The following is a 21,052-nucleotide window of genomic DNA, read 5'->3' as shown; positions in this document are numbered from 1 at the left end:
ATATGTTCTCTTAGCCCATAGACACACAAAAAAGGAGGGAACAAATACTAAAATAGTTGAAAGGAAAACAAACAGAAGATATTCAATATTTATGTGTTACCTTTAAACTTCCTACTACATTCTAAATTTTCAATCATAATAATTTCATAGACCTTGCTTCAAAATAGTGTATCCTCTTGATAAGGACCAAGGTATTTTATCCAAAATAGTTTTTAGGTTAACAGTAATCAGATGTATAAATAAAGAAAGCAGAAGTAAGGGAAACCTATGATTTCAGAATAAATTCTGAGTATTTAATAACATGAGTTAAATGGCAAACCATGCACACAAATATCCCTGAAATGTAGGCTGTTAGTCTGTTTTATTTATGTTTCCATATCCTGAAGATGGCTTAATGAGGAGATGCAATCAGGATTAGCTAAGCAGTGAGAAGTTGGAGGGAACAGGGTGGCAGTAAGATTTATATAAATATTTGCAGAGACTGGGAAGAGCAGATGCTCCTATAATCCAGACAATGTGTGTGCACTTCATTTTAAAATAAAATAAAACAGTTGAAAGCCAAAATATAATTAATCGAAGGAAATGCTTTAATCAACATCTTCCAAATCCTTAAGCTCTGCTGAAAAGATTAAAGAAACATAAAAGAAATTAAAATATGATATTCAAAAGGAAACAAGAATTGGTCTATTCCTGATGTTCTTTTATTTCAGATGTGGGATTGCTACATGCAATTAATACGTGTTTCCGACTGTTGCCAACTATGAAATTTCCTAGGTGTTTAAGATACTAAATAAATCGCCTAACTGTATAATTTACAATGTAGCAATGATACTTTTCTCTCTTCATTATTAATTTATCATGAGAAATGTGTATGCATGCCTTATTTCCTGTAGTTCGACACAGACACCTTTCCAATGGAACAGGAGAAAGCAGTTTACATGAGTGTCAATTTTATATTCACAGGTTACCTACAAAGATGAAAAAGGAGTTGCACATCAAGAAAGAAGTATATCAATCTATGCAGATATCCAACATGAATCATATAGACCCAAAAGAAGTGTTATTAACTTTAAACTCAGCTTTTGGCTCTGTTTTTCTAAATTCAGGGTCTCTTTTGTATTATTTCTGTTGTTTTCTGCCCAAGATTTGATGAACTACACAATATGAACCTATAATTATTACTAAAGCTCAGAGAAGAACAATTTAAACAGAGGATTTCAAAACAATGTCGCAAGGAAATAAAAAGCACATGCATTCATGGCAAATTCAAAATATACTAATATTTAAAGCTCAGAGCACTTGCTCTTTCCACAAACAAAATTTTATTGATGACAGGAGTCACTTCACATATTCATATACAACACCAGAATATTATAAGCAGTTTTTAAACATAAGATTAGCTCCTATAGACAGTTAACAGCTTAGCACTGTTAATTGCAAGAACACATTTGAAACAGAACTTGAGCCTGATTATAATTTCTGGTAGAAATTTTATAAGTTTCTACTAAAATTTTACTACACATTCTCTAGCACTCTGAATTAGAAGTTATGAAATCTTAAAATATTTGATCTTGCAAAAACACTGCTGAAACTGTTACTAAAGTGCCCTGGATCAGAATTTCTTATATATGCCCTCCTAAAAATAAATGTTAATGATAAAAAGACTCTTATATCTGAGAGATCTATTGTGAAATCTAGACTGGGAAAGCGAAAGCAGCGATGTGGCAGTTTGTTCTCTGTTCTGTCACTGTTATGGTAACTTTGAAGGGCATATCCATTGTACTTATTTTCCTCTTATATACTACTTGCTTGATATTCTGTTCTAACAAAAGAACAAAATATCAAACAGCTAGCATATAACTGAAAAGAAGATATAAAGATTCTTGACTCAGTCTCTAGATGGCTTTTGGCATTTGTTTCATAATTTATGTGCAATGGCCCTTTAATTGTCAAATCACTGACCCTGTGCGGTGAGTTTACTCTTATTAAAATAGTCCATATTTTACTTTCAGAAAACAATTCTGAAAAGTTACCCTGTCGGATTTACACATCAATGCTAATCTTTATCAAATAAGGTTGTGTTACTCAAATTAATGATTTCACATAGCAAACTCAACTAAAGATTTGTAACCAAGCCCAATAATAATGTTTATTAAGAATATGGTCATTTCTGTCAACACATTCACTGGAGAGATAAGCAGAGAGTAGTCACAAGAATGTTCCCTTTATTCTGTCTCCTTTTTCTCCATTCTTATCTGTACACCACAGAGACGGACACAGAGTTTAATTATTGTGGTTGTTGAATATCATTATCACCATCATCCAAGTTTATCACTTGGCATAAGGAAATCAGAAATTAATTTCTGTTGGGGATGCTGAGGCTGGGACCCAATATCTGGAAACCCAAGTCTCATCTCTGCCATTATGTTGCATTGTAATCATCTGCAAAATGAGGAGACTGGTATAAGGACATGTCACCCCAAGGCACTTGTACCCTGGGCATTGTCTGCAGCAAGTCAAGATATTAATATAACCAACTATGTGTGAAAGTCATGCATAAATCTGTAACTGTAATGTCTGATAAGACATCCCCTGAGCACCGAAGAGTTGATGCTTTTGAAGTGTGGTGTTGAAGAAGACTCTTGAGAGTCCCTTGGACTGCAAGGAGATCCAAGCAGTCCATTCTGAAGGAGATCAGCCCTGGGATTTCTTTGGAAGGAATGATGCTAACGCTGAAATTCCAGTACTTTGGCCACCTCATGCGAAGAGCTGACTCATTGGAAAAGACTCTGATGCTGGGAGGGACTGGGGGCAAGAGGAGAAGGGGATGACAGAGGATGAGATGGCTGGATGGCATCATTGACTCGATGGACGTGAGTCTGAGTGAACTCTGGGAGTTGGTGATGGACAGGGAGGCCTGGCATGCTGCGATTCATGGGGTCGCAAAGTGTCGGACATGACTGAGCAACTGATCTGATCTAATCTGAACCAAATATAGCTATTAAAATATAAGGAAATCAACAGGAAATAAAATTTAAATTTTCATTTCTCATTCATTAAAGCCAAATTTCAAGTGTTCATAGCCCCACATACCTAGTGGCTTCTCATAAGAAAGAAATTTCTTCATAAATGATTATGTTTCATAAATGATTAGTTTTTGTAACTTGGGAAAATACACATCAAAATGATCAGTGTACAAAATTATCACCCTGTTTTCAACAAGCAATGGAGTAGCAGAGTCATTTACAAAATTGTGGTTCTTTCTGTGGTTCTAACACTTTTGTTTTCCCTGACAATGGAGTAAGACATGCAAAGGACTTTGTTTCCTTTTTAATAAGAAGTCCTGAGTATATATGTGAACTGTGAACTTCCAGATGTTCAAGCTGGCTTTAGAAAAGGCAGTGGAACCAGAGATCAAATTGACAACATCCACTGGATCATCAAAAAAGCAAGAGAGTTCCAGAAAAACATCTATTTCTGCTTTATTTACTATGCCAAAGCCTTTGACTGTGTGGATCACAACAAACTGTGGAAAATTCTGAAAAAGATGGGCATACCAGACCACCTGACCTGCCTCTTGAGAAACCTGTATGCAGGTCAGGAAGCAACAGTTAGAACTGGACATGGAACAACAGACTGGTTGCAAATAGGAAAAGGAGTACGTCAAGGCTGTATATTGTCACCCTGCTTATTTAACTATATTCAGAGTACATTATGAGAAACGCTGGGCTGGATGAAGTACAAACTGGAATCAAGATTGCCAGGAGAAATATCAGTAACCTCAAATATGCAGATGACACCACCCTTATGGCAGAAAGTGAAGAAGAACTAAAAAGCCTCTTGATGAAAGTGAAAGAGGAGAGGGAAAAAGTTGGCTTAAAGCTCAATATTCAGAAAATTAAGATCATGGCATCCGGTCCCATCACTTCACAGCAAATAGATGGGAAAACAATGGAAACAGTGACAGACTTTATTTTGGGGGGCTCAAAAATCACTGTAGATGGTGACTTCAGCCATGAAATTAAAGATGCTTACTCCTTGGAAGGAAATTTATGACCAACCTGCTGCTGCTGCTAAGTCGCTTCAGTCATGTCCGACTCTGTGCGACCCCATAGACGGCAGCCCACCAGGCTCCCCCTTCCCTGGGATTCTCCAGGCAAGAATACTGGAGTGGGTTGCCATTTCCTTCTCCACTGCATAAAAGTGAAAAGTGAAAGTGAAGTCGCTCAGTCGTGTCCGACTCTTAGCGACCCCATGGACTGCGGCCCACCAGGGTCTTCCGTCCATAGGATTTTCCAGGCAAGAGTACTGGAGTGGGGTGCCATGGACCAACCTAGACAGCATATTTAAAAGCAGAGACATTACTTTGCCAACAAAGCTCCATCTTGTCAAGGCTATGGTTTTTCCAGCTGTCATGTATGGATGTGAGAGTTGGACTATAAAGAAAGCTGAGCGCCGAAGAATTGATGCTTTTGAACTGTGGTGTTGGAGAAGACTCTTGAGAGTCCTTTGGACTGCAAGAAGATCCAACCAGTCCATCCTAAAGGAAATCAGTCCTGAATACTCATTGGAAAGACTGCTGCTGAAGCTAAACTTCAATACTTGGGCCATCTGATGTGAAGAATTGACTCATTTGAAAAGCCCCTGATGTTGGGAAAGATTGAAGGTGGGAGGAGAAGGGGACGACAGAGGATGAGATGGTTGGATGGCATCACCAACTCAATGGACATGAGTTTGAGTAATCTCTGGGAGTTGGTGATGGACAGGAAGGCCTGGCGTGCTGCAGTCCATGGGGTTGTAAAGAGTCAGACACTATTGAGCGATTGAACTGAACTAAACAATACTAAAGCGTATCTTAGTGGTCATGCAAACCTCACAAAACATATACCTGTATAATATTGTACCAAAGATTTACTTCAAAGATTGTTTACTATGGTGTATTAGTTCTGATACTACAAAAAGAAACAGTCAAACACAAATACACCACAAATCTCTTTTCAAATAAAGACAATCAAATAAAAACTAACTCTAAAATTAGTATATTCATACTAGTATATAGGCAAGCAATCTTAGAATGATCTAAAAGTCTAGTGACTTAGATTTAACAACACTTAATGACATGACTTTATATAATACTCTATTAAGAAAGAGAATAAAATAAATCCACATGATAACATGTGAGTAATTATAGAGTGTCAGCATTGTTTTCAAACATACTAAAATGTACACATTCAGATAAATGTTACTCAAGGAGTTACTTTTCAGAAAAATGAATTGACCTTTACAGTCTCTGAAATATTCTTATTGATAACATTAGTGGTGTCTATCATAATATACTGAATAACTGTTTTGCTTTTTAAAATAATTTAATGTCATCTAAAGCCAAATTTGGGTTGTAATTTCTGATTATAATCAAGGTGGAACTATAAAATAGTACTGTGGGAGTAATAATAATAAAGAAGTAGCATTTACTGGATATCCATGAAATATCAAGAGGTGTTGAGTATTTAACATAATTATTCTAGTCTTTGTAATTATTGCCCCATCTCACAGATGAGGAAACAACTGTTCGTAGAAGTTCATAACTTGCTTAATGTAACATGGCAGATATGTTCCTTGTTCCAGAACAAGGATTCAGACTCTAATCTAACTAGAGCAAATCTGTGATGCTAAGGTTAATTCTCAATGAGAAATTCTAAAAATTGGGGTTTTATTTATAATTATTATAACTTCCACAACTTGTTAATAACCACTTGTAACATGATCCAGATCAATATCTAATATACATTTTATGATGTGATTTTTTAAAGGAAAATGAACTATGAACCCAATTATTCCTCCAAATACGTATTATTTTTAATGTAGAAAATCAATAAAACTCTTCAGTAAAACCCTGCAAATATTTGTTTTAATTATTTATAATTAAATATTAAATCATTTGGTATAATTTTCATAAATTAACATGAATATTTTAATTTAATTGAAAAGTAAATATGTGTCCATATAAATTTACAATGTGAAAACATAGAGAAAATCATTTGTTTATAAATTTTAGTTTACAAAAGACTAAAAAATTTGATATAAAATATTAAATTTACAAACATTGATTCCAATGTTTTAGTTTTTGCAGTTTATGAAATAGCATATTTTATCTTTCAAATATAACTTAGAATATGTTCTATATACAGTTCAATAAGACAAAGGTTCATATAAATATCATGTACCTTTGAATACTATGAATCAAGTACATAATACTAAGATAAAGCTGTCAGGTAGCATACTAGACAAAGTGGAATCATTAGAGAGTTTGTATCAATTAAGAAAGTTCAACTAGTTATTTAAATACTTGAGTCTATTCATTAGCCTGATTCAGAAAGCTGAAAGAAATTACCAAAATGTAATTATACCCAGCTTGGTGCTTGACACTTTGAAAGCCCCACAGGTCATGACTGAACAAATAGCTCCTGATCACCAGAACCAGTGATATCTTAGAAGAATATAGAGAAGAGATCTTGGTATTTAAGATGCTGCAATTTTTAAAAAGTAAAAAGATTTGAAATGGCAACTATTAATTGAGAAACAATGCCCATTAATCAGCATAAAATATATGGGAACTAGTTAGTTTCCAGAAACATGTACATTAAACTTTCCAAAAAAATTGGTGGATGTTATAAATCTTAAATTCAGTCTCAAAAGCAATGTTAACAAGTACATTCCCTTCTTACTTAGAGGTTTCCTTTCTATAGATGTCTTAACCCATTTAATCAAGCTCCTAAATACTACTGCATGGCAGGCAATTAAGACTCTAAGTATTCAGAATATACATCTGTGGACCCATTTCTTTTGAGACAAGAAAAGAAAATTACTTAGCTGTAATTCTTACTCTCGATGAATTGTAATTACAAAGACTCTAAACCTTTTGAACTCAAGTGCTTCTCTAGTGCATTTGAGATAAAAAAGAAAATTCCATCTTGTGAATTTTAAATCATTCAATGTCCTCACAAACAGGTGCATGCAACCTCTAATTCTCAAAGTCCAGCGTATATCTAAATATACAAGCTATACATCTCACAATAGGCAGAATGGAGACAGTTATAATGATGACCCAGAAGATCAAGAAGAAAAGTTCAAAAAAAAATTTACTGCAGTAGATCTAAATAAAGTGTCTCTCCACTTAAGGAAACAAGCATAAGTTCTCACCCCCATAATTGGGAGCTGTTCTGGTTAACATTCCTTTTTCCCCCAAATTATATGGTTCACCAATGTTCAAAGATTTATAAAGAGTACTGAATTTAGGCTGAAAATAATTTAACTATGGATGTTCAGAACTTCCTTCAGCAGTTTTTCCCTGTCCCAAGCATCACCATTAAATACATACATCATTATTACTATGCAGTCTTATAGGTGCAGAGCGTGTGTGTGCTTAGTTTCTCGGTAGTGTCCAACCCTTTGTGACCTCATGGACTGTAGCCCTCCAGGCTCCTCTGTCCATGGGATTCTCCAGGCAAGAATACTGGAGTGGGTGGTCATTTCCTACTGCAGGGTGTAGGTGCATAGTACATAGGAAACAGAGTTTTCCTACGTAGGAATAAATTTGCTTTTAGTTTACTTAATGGACATTTATCTCTCAATCATGAAATAAGAAATCTGAAACGAAATGTGTCCATTGACACTTTTTTAGATGTTGGGTTCGCAGATCAACAAACCTTCAGTATAGACAGAAATAATAACCTGTGTGTGCACACGGACACACACATAAAATCTTGAGCAGCACAGAAAGACTTTAACATGTCTTCAAAGATATAAGCGGCTATGTAGCAAGAACTCACCAACACACTCTGCCTGCTGAAACTTGCTTCTCATCACTATAGTTGGGGTGACTCCTGAGTCTTCATTTAATTTTCACCAGTGAGGAAATAAATGTCCAAGATCTCCATTACCCCATTGCTTGAATCCTTGGTGTCATGAAAACGTCCTGCCCTCACTGCTGGAAGGTGAGGGTGGGGAGTGTGACTAGGGGGCTGTGTTTCCACTCCCACCTTCAGGCCCACTTCATAATGGGAGATGTGTTCCAGAATCTTGGGTTGGAAATTAGAATTAAGTTTTCCCATAGAAATAAAAGTCTGAATATCTAAATCTTCCCAGATAACTAGTATTATAATTCAGCTACTTAATATGATTTTGTGGTCTGGCCAGGATAAACTACCTCATATAACATCAATATTATTAGAAAAAGACATTTGGAGCTTTAGAATAACTGAAAAATCAATTTTTTGAAATATATACTGTCCATAATAAGGATAATGTCAATAAATTAAGAGCACAAAGGAGTAAATCAAGGTTAGCACTCTGTAAAATCATAGATTTTTACATAATTTTTGGAGGACATACTTTTCCAATACTTTGTGTTAACAAATGAACAAATTAAGAATAGTTAAGCTTAGGGAGTAGAGAACTTTGCCCAGGGTAAAGGAGACTTGAGAATTCAAGTCATATATTCATGTGGTCATTTTTTTTTATTCTAATTCAAGTGGCTGGATTTTGTTTTCCTTGTTTTTATTTTCTACAGACCTGGTAATACTGGACAAATATCTTCCTTTTTATCCAAAATTATCATGTTTATTTTGGGTTTTACTAGATTATGCTAATTAGCATATTTCCACAACAAAACAAACTTTCTCTTGACCCCGCTCTTCACATTAACCCCTATTCATTTCTTTCTTCCCTATACAGCAAAACTATGTGAAAGGGTTGCCTTTACTTATAATTTCTAATTCCTTTCTTTTCATTCTCTCTTAAACTCACTCCAATCAAACCTAAAGCTCACCTTCCTACCAAACCTTTTCCTGTCAAGACTACTACTGATGTCCTTGTTCAATCCAATGGTTAGTTTCCTGCCCGTGCTTGATAGGATAGCAACATTTGACACAGGTGATCATTCCCTCCTTACTGATTCATTTTCCAGTTTTTGTTTTCTCTCTCTAACTTCATCTAGTTTCTTGGCTACTCTTCCCAATCTACTTCCTTAGAGACCTTATATGCTATAGTTCCAGGACTTAATGTTAATACTTTGAAGACTTTGTTCCACCACCGTCTCGTGGTGTCTATGATTTCTAATTAGAAGTTCATGGTTTTATGAATCTCAGTTCCCTGTAGATAAGAACTCTTTTCTTTCTTGCTACTTTCAAGATATTCTCTTTACCTTTGATTTTCAAAAGTTTGACAATGATGTGACCAGACACAGTATCAATTATATTTACCTTCGTCTGAGTTTGCTTAGCTTCCTGAAGCAGTAGTATATCTTTCATTAGATTGGAGAAATTTTCAATCATTTCTTTTTCTTCAAATACTTTTTCTGGGTTATTCTCTTTCTTCGCACCTGGACTCCAAAAACAGTTGTGTTAGACATTTTTGTATTGCCCACAGATTCTAAATATCTATTCAAATTTCTGAATTTTTATTTTTTGCTTTTTCAGATTGAATAATTTCTACAGATCTTTCTTCAAATTCACTGACTCTTTCCTTTGCCATCTCCATTCTGCTGTTAACCCACCCAGGGAATTCTTTAATACAGATACTGTGTTTTTTTAGTTCTAGAATTTTCACTGGATTCTTTTTTTATGTTTTCTATTTTTCTGATGAGAAATATATTTTCATTTATTATAACCATCTTTACCTTATGAAGCATAGTTAAAATAGCAAGTTTAAAATCCTTGTCTGCTAATTTCAACATCTGCATTATTTCAGATTGGCCTCATTATTCTTCTTTAGAGTGATCACATTTTCCTGATTCTTCATATGTTAAGCAATTTCAGATTATAATAAGAACATTGTAAGTGACATGTTGCAGAGAAGAATCTCTACTTTATATACAAAATATTCTATCTTACTCTTCCAAAGAATGGAATATTTGTTTAATTGGATACTTAATTTAATTGAACTCAAACTATCTTACCAGAGATAGCTTAAATATCAGTTCCTTACTTTGTTCTTAAAAGAAATCTTTCTCAGTCTTGCATGTTCACGTATCAAGCAAGAGCTTTGATAGAGTTTATACATAGAGAGTAGGGCTCCCCGCTCTGGCTCTGTTTCCCCATTACTTTGTACTCTCTGTGGTTGCCCCAAACTCTTTATCTACTGATTCTTCAGGCCAGAGAAACTTAAGCTTTCTATTGTAGTTTAAAATATTCCTTGCAGGAACTACTGAAGATGGAACTCAAGCTAAAAGTTGTAGAAAATGAGGATCTCACTCAATGCCGATTATTTCTTACAAGTTTCCATTTTCTTCCATAATCTGCCTGTTTTGGTAACTTCCCAGTGCCTTTGAGTAGTTGTTTTCAATATTTTGCTTAGACTATATTGTCCTTATTTGCAAGATGAAGGCCTGCTAGATTACTAAAGCATTCAAATGGAGAACTGTTGCAGGAAGGGGGACCCCTCCCAGGGCCCAAAACTGGGCTCATGTCTAACACTCAGAAGTGAATTGTCTGAGAAGACACATGTGCTGACAAAGCAAGAGATTTTATTGGGAAAGGGCACCCAGGTGGAGAGCAGTAGGGTAAGGGAACCCAGGAGAACAGCTCTGCCAGTCTCTGGCAGTCTCAGGTTTTATAGTGATGGGATTATTTCTGGGTTGTCTTTAGCCAATCATTCTGACTCAGGTGGTGCACGCCTTATTCGGCCAAGATGGATGCCAGAGAAGGATTCTGGGAGGTGGTTGGACATGTGGTGTCTCCTTTTGACCTTTTCCGAACTCTTCCAGTTGGTGGTGGCTTGTTAGTTCTGTGTTCCTTACCAGGACTCATGCAAATAGTTACTATGGTGCCTGGCCAGGGTGGGTGGTTTCAGTCAGTGTGTTTCCCCTAACAGAACTAGCCCTCAATTAAGCCTCTTAATTTTAAATATTATCTGTATGCCTAAAATTTCTTAGTAAATATCTCTAATTAAGATCTTCCAGGCTTATAAATCTAACAGCAAACTCAACATTCCAAGTGGCTGTGAGATAGATATCCTAAACTTAATATACTCAAGATCAATCTCTTTATATTTCCTCCAACCCCAAACTTGTTTCTCAGGCAGCCTTCCCCATCTCAACTGCATCCTTCCAGTAACTCAGGACAGAAAACTTTGTAGTTCTCTTGACTGCTTCCTTTCTTTCATATCCTGCATCTGATACAGTAGGAAATCCTATTAGTGCTGTGCTCTGTCGCTAAGTCATGTCTGACTCTTTTGTGACCCCATGGACTGTAACCCTCCAGCCTCCTCTGTCCACGGAATTTTCCAGGCAAGAATACTGAGGTGGATTGCTATTTCCTTCTCCAGGGGATCTTCCTAACCCAGGGATCAAACTCACATATCCTGTGTCTCCTGCATTGGCAGGAAGTTTCTTATCCACTGAGCCACCTAGGAAGCCCCAATCATATTTAGTGCCACTTTTAAAATATGTTCATAATTGAATCACTTGTGTTCACCTTCACAGTGGCCACTGTCATCCCTTGCCTGGATTGTAGCAATAACCTCCTAACTGCTCTTGTTTTAACTCTCCTGGTCCCTTTGGTCTATATTAACCACAGTTGGCAGAATGAACCTTTAAAAAGGCAAATCAGGTCATGTTACTCTTCACTTGAACACTATAATGGTAACATAAATGTAATTTTACTCAAAGCAAAAGCCAAATTCTGTCAAATGAGCTGTAAGTCCCCAAAATCTGCCCTCCACTACATCTCTACCTTCTTCTCCTACTACTGTCCTATGCTTTTGCTTTTTCTAGGACTTTTGCTCATGTTGTTGCCTTTCCCTGGAAGACTCTATCCCAAAATATCAGGTTACCTAACCTCCTGGCCTCTATCAAGTGTCTGTGTAAATCTGACCTTCAAAATGAGGCTATCTTTGACCATTCTATTTAATACTGCAAGTATCTCACCCACCCCACTCTTCCAATCATTTTCCTCTGTGTTGGCCTCCAAGGATGATGCTTATTGAGGGCACAGATCTCTGCGCCAGTGATATCTCAAGTATCTATAACACTGGCTGGTACATAGTCATTGTTCAGTAAACATATGTTGAATGTATATAAATGTTAAGCCCAATCTTGACTAATGGCAGAAAACAAAATCTTAGTCATTTCCTGCTATCCTTGGTCATTTCAGGTTTAAGTGTAAGTCATTCAAAACTTCCTTTCCTCTTCTTTCTCTTCAACCTGGTACCTAATTTTCAGGGCACTTATACGGAGGAGAGAGAGGCCAGGAGATCATGTCTGGCCTGTGGCTGCCCTCCGTACTACACCATGATCTGTCATAATAGCTTCTGCCTCTCCTGTCCTTTGCTCCTGCATCCATCTCCACTGCTGTTTTCTGAGAATCAATTGTTACTCCATGGTCTACACTAACATCAGACAACCAACACTGAGAAGTGACTTTTGACAGTTAGTTCTTTCAGTTATTTTTTCACCTTCTTTGAAGGCAGCTGGAAAAACTTAACTATTTTCACACGCTTCTTTGGAGTCACCAGAACCCTAAATCTTTATCAAGACTTAATTGTCTTAGATACCACAAAAAGCCAGAAGAACTCACATCTTATCAACATGAGAAATATTTTTAAGAGGAGAGACTGCTAACATGCCAGAATCAGTGCCCTCTATCTTTTGGATTTCTAAACTTATCTTACGGGTCTATCAGTATCCCTCATCCTGTTTTGAAATGACTGCAGGTAGGAAATAGGAACACAGCGTGGCCCAACCCTAAGCAGGTTTAATTATCTTGCTTCCTCCCCCTTGCTACTCCCAACTACAGTTCTGAGGCAAGAGTCTGGGGAATTTTGAATTGGATAACAAATAGTCTTCCTAAATACTTCCTTCTTGCATAGGAAATAAAGCTTTTGAGTTTAAAAGCCAAGGGTTTGCTATCTTTTTTATCCTCCCAGTCCTCCAATGAAAACATCCGATGACTAATTTCTGGATGCCTACACAGGAATAAAAGGTCTCAAAGTCCAAGAAAAGCAAATCAAAGAAGTTTAAGTATGGGGAGTAAGGTCAGGCAGAACAGGGAGGAAGTGATGGCAAGGAGGGTATTTCAGTCAACACTTCAAAATAATCACAAATATTAGCTCTAATCTTTATCACTTGAAGAACTTATTATACCTGAGTTAGCCTTTTGCTTAAAAAAAGAATGTAGTAAAAAGAATAAAGATGAGAAAATGCAATTAATCTTTTCTCACAAGACAGATTTCCATAGTACTGTTGAACTTACCCAGTATTTTCATGAAACTAAAGAACATTCACTAGCTCTGAGGTCTGATGAATTAAGAAAAAATCAGATTGGATAAAAGCGTGAATGTCTTCCTGTCTGAGCCTAAGTATGATTTAGAGATTCAGGCACACAAAGTGAAGAAGAGGAATTATCCTCCTTTGACACAAAGTATTGAGAAACAACCTGACTTAACATATTAGCATCAAATAAAGCCAGAATCTAAATGAAGAAATTCTTTGCCTTAATGAAGGTCATATGTAAACATACAGAGAATTCCACACTAGCTTTAAAAGGAAACTTGGGAAATTAATTTCCACACATGATTAACTTTGAGGTTTTTAGAGGAAAGTAACTGCCTATATCCTGAGTAATATTATTTAAAATTTAGTTTCTTGTATAATTAATGAAGCAATTGAAAGTGATTACCTTTTTATTGCAAGTGAGTAAGTTTTTTAAAAAGTTAAATCCTCAGGATATTTATATAGGCTTTTCCTTTTACCATGCACAATCTCCCCAGCCCTGGTTCTGCCTCAGCTGAAATAGCAGAGAGACCTTCCAGGATGACCTGCTGAGAAGGTCAATTCAAACTCATTTCTATTACTCACTAACTCTAAAGTAGTGTATATAATTTTGTAAATTATATGCTTGTTTATGTATTTACTCCTTTGTCACCTGCAGTCTACATCAGATTACAAACTCCGCAAAACAAGCTATGTCTTAATTCTTTCAAATATATCTGTCATTTAGCATAATGCTCGGTACAGAGCAGGCAATCAATTTAACCTCTGCTAAATGAGTAAAAGACAAGAGAAATAAAATACATAGTTAATTGCTCTGAGAATTTTCTTAACTGATTCAAATTTTCTGAGTCACAAATATATTAATACATATTAAAAGTAATAATCTTTTCTTTTTTTAATCTTCTTTCAAGACTCCATTGCTTCTAAAACTGCTGTGGAGTGCTTGGCCGACAAATGATGGACAACCTGCTCTCTTAATAAAAAGCAATGCATGTATACATGTCCAAAAGTTTATTCTGAATTTTACTGATATATAATTTACAAATAGGAATAAAATATACCACATTTTTATTGAAAACCCCATATAGCAAATTAATTCTCATAGAACGCATTTGGCCAAACTCTTGTGTCCATAGCCAATCTATACTTGAAATGCACAAATGAGTGCAATTCCAGTATGGATATTGGTTGACATTTTTGTCTGTTTGAATACAATAAAAATGACAAAAAAGAGACATGTGTCAGAACTTCACACATTTGTCAACAGTGTGAGCAACTTTCTTTCTGAGTCAGACAATAGTTTTCAAACATTAGAAAAAAAATTTTTTTGAATTTCTGTGGTCCTCACCATGTCACACCTGTATGCACAACACGTTTTAAGTTTAATTTGCATCACTCATATGTTCCCCATCCCTTTCTTATGAGTAGACCAGGAGTAGAAAAACTTTCTCTGTAAAGGGTTGATTGGTAAATATTTCAGACTATGAGGGCCATATAGCCTATATTATAATTATTCTTCCTTGACATCATAATGCAAAAGGAGCCATAGACATTTTATTTAAAGAAGGATGTGTTGGTGTTTCAACAGTTGTACTGTGTACAACAGTACAACTATGTACAAATAGTACAACTGTGCACAAAAGCAAGCAATGGGCTGAATTTGGCCCAAAAGATGCAGTCTGCCAATCCTAACAGAACTATGAACCAAACCTGAATTTTAGCACATGACATTTTTGTGGTGTAAATACTTTCACATTGCTGATTTCAAGCTATCAATGTGACATCACCACAGGCTGAGTTAGGAAAAGATGAACAATAGAACAGAAATCAATATATAGTATTTCTAGTGTATATATATATATATATATATAAAGAATATGGATAATAGCAAAAGCAATTCAAATTATTAGAAAGTGATGAGTTGGTTTATTAACTTTGTTTTAACATACTTTATTTAGAGCTTACATAATTTAATTTTTAAAGGCTGTGTTCAAAAACTGACTCATAAAATTCCTGAACATTTGCACACCACAGCTATACCTGCTTCCTTGAAACTCTCTCTACCCTCTGCATCTCCTATTTTAATTGGATTCTCCTCTTTCTTTGACTTTCCATTCTTTGTTCTCAGGTAGCTCCTCCTATTCTCATTTTAAATTTATAGCATTCAATGTGACTTTGTTTTTCTGTCTCTACTTAAGCCCATAGCACACACTCTTAGCTTAACTTCAGCTTCTCCTTCATTGCTGATTGTGCTCAAAAAAAAAAAAAAAAATATATATATATATGTATATTAATATATATCCATTTGGATGGTTTCAACTCCCTATTGTCATTTCAAATTTAATGAGTCTAAAATCAGTCATCAAATTTTACAGTCCCATCTCCCTCATGCCTTAGTTATTCAAAGTATTTAACATTTTTATTTCAACTTCTCTTTGGCCTATATCCCTTCTTATCAATATTTCCTGCCAAATATCTTCCATCACACCCCTCTCTAGTCACATTTTCACCACACAACACACACTTGAATCACAGCCATAGTCTCTCAGCTGATCTGCTTGTCTTCAACTTTTATCATTCTTTTAAGGTTTCTTGTAATGAGCTTATTTATTCTAAATCCTGAGTTTATCATACTTAAACCCTTGATTAAGACCTAAAATGGATTTTATTGCCTACCTTACTAAGCCTAGGTTTCACACCTCAGTTTTAGTCTGTAATTCAGGCCAGTGTATCTTTACTATGTAATATATCTTCACTAATTGATTATCTCTTCTACTAAACAAAAATTTTAGATACTATAACTTGTATTTCATTTTCACATGGGTGCTCAGGGAATCATTTATTGATTTATCTCTTATTTGTTAATATATTTTAAATAATTGGAGTTACATCAAGAAACTCAAAAGATATGCTTTCATTGAATAAAAATACAATATACTAAAGAAGATGTAGACATCCTAAAAATGCAAAATGAAAAACTTATTTATCCACTCATTCAATAGATTGAATAAATAAGCCAAATCCTAAGAATTCTGCTACATGCTAAATAAGAACACTAGGGTGAATAAGACACATTTCTGACTTCAGAAATCTGCAGTCTACTAGAATAACATTATAATCAACATATTTTAAAATAACATTGCCTCAGAAACTTGGCACATTTTGGTGAAAAAAGCATTAAAAGCTAAAAATACACATGTTGTGTCTGGAGCATATAAAGGGCTTACTGAAGAATATTCCCTTCATTAGATAAATTAGATAAACCATTTAACAGAATATTTTTTAAATTAACTTTAAAAATATATATTGAATTCCAGGCAATATTATAAAAATATTTTAAAATATTTTATCTGATTTCAAATTTTAATAGGAATTCTTATGGTCTAGACATTTGACTTAATCTGTATTTTTATGAGAGAAGTATATTTACATTTTTAAAATTTTTGGCTGTTTCAGACGACACGAACAGTTTTGGGTTATAATATGTTCTATCCAGCAAATCAATAGTGCTACTGCCACAACAACACACACACATGTGGCAAAAAAAAAAAAAAAAACTCATGAGTTTTAATGATCACATACTCCACGAAAGGAAATTGAACATGTTTAAAAGCCCTTCTTAAGCATCTTTTCAAAAATTCTAATCTTAGACCATATCTAATCTCTTGAGCAGATATTAATGTTACATGGAAACTTACAGATACAAAAATATTGTAGCAATGTTTAAAAGTTATTACTTAGTTGGATTCTCTAAATAAAAGTACATAGAGCTTGTTTTTACATTAATAAAATACAACAAATGTAAGTATTAAGACTTTTTTTTCCTAATGTAAATTAAGCACAAAATCCTCAGTTGTAAGAAACTTGAAATTTCACTACGAACTCTCAGAATTTAGAAGTGACTGTACATTGTAAAGCTATTAAACAGTACAAGCACATGCTTAACTCAAGTATAGGGAAACACATGCAATATTTCTGTATCATCATCATAATAATAATGAATAATGATTAAAATTCAGACTATTACATAATGAAATTAAAACACATTTAAGAAAAGGTATATATTTTAAAAGACACCTGGATTTCATGAAATTCTTCATCTTCATTGTTATAATGAAGCCTTAAAAATTAGCTTTCTTTGGTTCAGGAAGATTAAGTAGAAATTTGTCCTCACTGTACCATCAACTCTAGTGGTAGATATTAAATCTCCTTCTTGAAATTGAATGTCTTAAGAATGTGTAAAGATGAAAAATGAATCTTTCTGATGAATATTTTCTTGTATAACTAGTGTTTCTAACATGATAATCTGAATGTTATCTTTAAACCAAAATTAAATCACTTAAAAGTAACTTAGAGCTGAGTAAGAAAGTTGAGCAAAGGTCTATTTCAGTTCTAAAATGCTATGATCTCACACAATAAGCCTTTTTTTAATTGCCTCAAGACCTCATGACACATTTTTTTCTAAAGTCAATGTAGATGTCATATCTTTCATCCAATAAGATTTTTTAAAGTTATCCACTAGTTGTCCAGTACCAAGCCTCACAAAAATTGTCAGTGACCAATCCAGTGTCAATTTTAAACATACATGATGTGACGAGACGTAAAATACAACTGTTTTTCTCACATGGCTCATAAATTGACTTTGAAGGCAAATTCAGAAAGGCTTTCTAAATTTGTTTTATAAAAAGCAATACTATTGGAATATTTATACAAAGTTCCTAGTTTCGAGACAAAAGATACTAACCTGACTCTATAAACTATGTACATTTACAAAAATAAATATCACAACTGTGGAAAGAAAATAGAAACACTAGTGGAAAGAAGGACAGAAGAAAAGAGGAGAGAGAAGGGGAGAGAAAGTGTAATCAAAACCACTCTGAAGTCTACTACTTACTTAACCTCAGAAAATTACTTAACTTTTGAGCATCATTTTTCTCACATGATTGCTGTGAGATGACACAAAAGTATACATAAAACATTTGTTGTACACAGGGTGCTTTCACCTTACAACTGAAATAAGAAGTAACTTAATACTGACACCTTTTTTTTTTAAATTGACAGTTAATATATACATGGGGGCTTCCCAGGTAGCTCAGTAGTAAAGAATCTGCCTGCCAATGCAGGACACGCCAAGAGACATGGGTTCAATCCCCAGGTTGGGAAGATCCCCTGGGATAGGAAATGGCAACTGGCCTTCCAGTATTCTTGCTTGGAAAATTCCACGGACAGAGAAACCTGGCAGGCTACAGTCCATAGAGTCACAAAGAGTTGGGCCACGACTGAGAGACTGAGCACATATACATGGATTTCTAGTTTTAAAATTCTTTTTTTTATTATTATTATTTTTTATTTTATTTTATTTTATTTTTAAACTTTACAATATTGTATTAGTTTTGCCAAATATCGAAATGAATCCGCCACAGGCATACCCGCATTCCCCATCCTGAACCCTCCTCCCTCCTCCCTCCCTTACCCTCCCTCTGGGTCGTCCCAGTGCACCAGCCCCAAGCATCCAGTACCGTGCATCGAACCTGGACTGGCGACTCATTTCATACATGATATTATACATGTTTCAATGCTATTCTCCCAAATCTTCCCACCCTCTCCCTCTCCCACAGAGTCCATAAGACTGATCTATACATCGGTGTCTCTTTTGCAGTCTCGTACACAAGGTTATTGTTACCATCTTTCTAAATTCCGTATATATGTGTTAGTATACTGTATTGGTGTTTTTCTTTCTGGCTTACTTCACTCTGTATAATAGGTTCCAGTTTCATCCATCTCATTAGAACTGATTCAAATGTATTCTTTTTAATGGCTGAGTAATACTCCATTGTGTATATGTACCACAGCTTTCTTATCCATTCATCTGCTGATGGACATCTAGGTTGCTTCCATGTCCTGGCTATTATAAACAGTTTATAAAGAAGCTACATGACTTGTTTGTCCAACAGCAGGAACCTAGAAACTTGGGCATAAACCTAGAATGTGAGGTTAATTTCTCTGCTAGTGAAATATAAATCTATATTAAGGTGAGTCCTAAGTGAAAACTTCAGTATGAATACGTTGGTTAAAATGTGGGGGAGAGCAGCACCTATAAGGATTTGATTCTTTACTTCTTTGTGTCTCTCTGTGGGGCTTGCCCTTCTTGTCCTTCAAAAATTCACTAAATATGTCCTTTCTGGAACGTGAAGATCATGCCATGCTGAATTCGTCTAGTGATTTTGAAATAGATCAATACCAAGGCCCCTGAAGCAGTTTGGGCCTCTTCCGGCTTCAGCCATCACAGATTTCTGCTCAGCTACCCTCTGCTCCCTCAAGGCTCTGCTGCTTCTAAGTCAGACTTAGGGGCCACAGGGCACAATGTTGGAGCTGCCAAAGATCCCTGCCGAGGCACCAACAAGCTGTCTTCCCCTCAGACCTGCAGCCTCACCAGGACTGTGGGATACAGAGCTCAGCATTTGTCCTGAACTTGTAAAGCACAGAGAAATCTTCCCAGTCTGGAGCGGAAACCAGACTCTAATAAGACACGCTTATCATTTTGTCTGTATCCGTGAATCCTCTTCCTTTTGACTCCTCCATCACCCTTCCAAATTCCTCTAAAGAATTAGGCTTTCAAAAAACAAAATCCAGACAGATTTGTGGTCTCCTTTCCAATCTACTCATGCCTGGTTTGATGTCCATGATTGATAAATACCTCCTTAAACAGACAAAAGGAACAGGAAAATAGAATACAGGAGGAAAACTATAGACTCACATTCTTAAATGTTATCAGTCCACAAGGGTATCACTTTACTTTTTTTCACTGAAGTCATTTGAAATACATGAAGGCTCTTCAGAAAACCCCTTTTATCTAATTCAGATACATTGCTTTTCTTTAAAAAAAAAAAAAAAACTACTTTTAGTCCAGTTATGATAGATTTTACAGGGGACACAAAAGATGGTAGAGTCTATGACCAAAAAAAAGGAAAAATGGTTCTTTTTCCAGTGATTTTTACCTCTCCCCATTTCACATTATGGAAATCTGGGTAGAGAACTAAGGAGAGCAGTGGCAAAGGCCTACCTTCTGACTCAAACTAGTCTTACTTAAAAGTAGAATCCCAAAGGATGCTCAAACTAGTCTCTACTTCAGAAATAATACAGACTTAATAGCCCATGACTTACATTGTATTCACACACATAAGTAAGTAATTGTATATTGACTGCCTTTCCAGTATCTTCAACTCTCCCTCTCCTCTGATTCCCTCTAGTATAGCATCTGAATACACTTAATTCTCTTCAATATTGAAACACAAAAGTTTTTCCTCTGCTTGTAAAGCCTCATTTAACTATCACCCCTCCTTCTTCAACCTTTAGAACCAAACTTGATGAAAGTGTCTACAGTCAGTCTCCAACTTCTCCATGCATCTTTCTTCAAACCACACCATGATTAAAGCAGCTCTGATCAAGGCTACCTGCTCACTGCTATCCAGTGGAACTTCTCAGTTCTTAACTCATTTCTAGTTTACTGTTTCTAGCCTGTGTCCTTCATTCAACTGTTAACTCTATAAGGCCACCTATGTATAGTGACCATAGAAGTCATCCAAAACCCACTGTCTAATGAATGAAAAGTAGAAAAGCACAGAAAGCAATAGTTCTACCTAACTCACAATTTTCAGCAAGAAAAATACATTATTTCAAAGCATAAAGAGTCAGTCTTCAACCTGAAACTAATTCAGATATGCCTGGGATTTTAGTTTTATTTTTGTTTTCTTTGTTGCTTTGCTATTGCCACTTGATTTTGCA

The 21,052-nt window shown here is 35.4% G+C and overlaps 1 protein-coding gene across 2 annotated transcripts in view; it reads right to left on the bottom strand.

The window, feature by feature from the left end:
* The window catches only part of CSNKA2IP (casein kinase 2 subunit alpha' interacting protein), a 140,378-nt gene extending 132,320 nt beyond the window's left edge, over window positions 1–8,058 (bottom strand). For both annotated transcript variants that reach the window (XM_024993973.2, XM_024993975.2), the window contains exon 1: window positions 7,830–8,058. The gene's annotated coding sequence lies outside the window, so the exon portion shown is untranslated. The remainder of the gene's footprint in view (window positions 1–7,829) is intronic.
* Between the last annotated feature and the right edge of the window lie 12,994 nt (window positions 8,059–21,052).

Source organism: Bos taurus, chromosome 1, assembly GCF_002263795.3.
Source record: "Bos taurus isolate L1 Dominette 01449 registration number 42190680 breed Hereford chromosome 1, ARS-UCD2.0, whole genome shotgun sequence".
Taxonomy (NCBI): domain Eukaryota; kingdom Metazoa; phylum Chordata; class Mammalia; order Artiodactyla; family Bovidae; genus Bos; species Bos taurus.
This window is presented reverse-complemented; position numbering and strand designations above follow the sequence as displayed.